This window comes from Limulus polyphemus, unplaced genomic scaffold (genome assembly GCF_000517525.1).
Source record: "Limulus polyphemus unplaced genomic scaffold, Limulus_polyphemus-2.1.2 Scaffold942, whole genome shotgun sequence".
Taxonomy (NCBI): Eukaryota; Metazoa; Arthropoda; class Merostomata; order Xiphosura; family Limulidae; genus Limulus; species Limulus polyphemus.
This window is the reverse complement of record NW_013666552.1, coordinates 325,045-325,993: the sequence shown is the minus strand read 5'-3', so window position 1 is coordinate 325,993 and position 949 is coordinate 325,045.

Genomic DNA, 949 nt, shown 5'->3' with positions numbered 1-949 from the left:
TTCGTAATTGATTTTGATAAAATGACGTTTGGGAACAACGAAGGCCAAGTTCCGGTAACTGTTAAAAGAGAGGTTGAACTAATTAGGTGACATCAAGGTGAAGTCAAAGTGACTGAAGAAGTTGATGATGACGAAGTGGAACCAGGTATCCAATATTAAAGCAGAGCAGGAGAAAGATCAAGATTTGAAGCCAATAATTGATTTTTTTAAAAGCAAGTGTTTTGCGCCCTGCTTGGGAGAAGGTGTCTAGTCAAAGCCCTGTGGCAAAGCACTATTGTGTACAATGGGACCAGTTAAAGCTTGAAGATGGTATTCTTCTCCAGAGATGGGAAACTACGGATGGGAAATTGACGACTTGGCAAACGGTTATACCGAGGAAGTTACGGGAAGTTGTGCTGCGTCAATCCCATAATAATTTAACACAAGGACATCTCGGAATTAAGAAAACATTGAGTCACCTACGACAAAGACTTTACTGGATAGGTATGAGACAAGATGTGGAAGAATGGTGCAGAACACGCAGCACATGTTGTGCTAAAAGGGGAGCCAAGCATAAGGGACGTGCTCCAATGAAGTTATATCAAGTTGGTGCACCAATGGAAAGAGTAGCCATCGACATTGCTGGTCCTCTGCCTCAAACTCGTGCTGGAAACAAGTACATTTGTGTGGTGATGGATTATTTCACCAAGTGGCCTGAGGCATATGCAATACCTAATCAGGAAGATACGACTGTAGCTTCGGCTATTAGTGATTTCTTCTTCAGATTTGGTATGCCACATGAACTGCATTTAGATCAAGGCCGTAACTTTGAATCAGCCGTGTACCAAGAATGCTGCAAGTTGTTTGGAATCCGAAAGACCAGGACAACACCACTTCACCCACAGTCTGATGGGATGGTAGAAACGTACAAATGGACACTGGGACAGGAATTGGCAAAGTTTTGTAATAA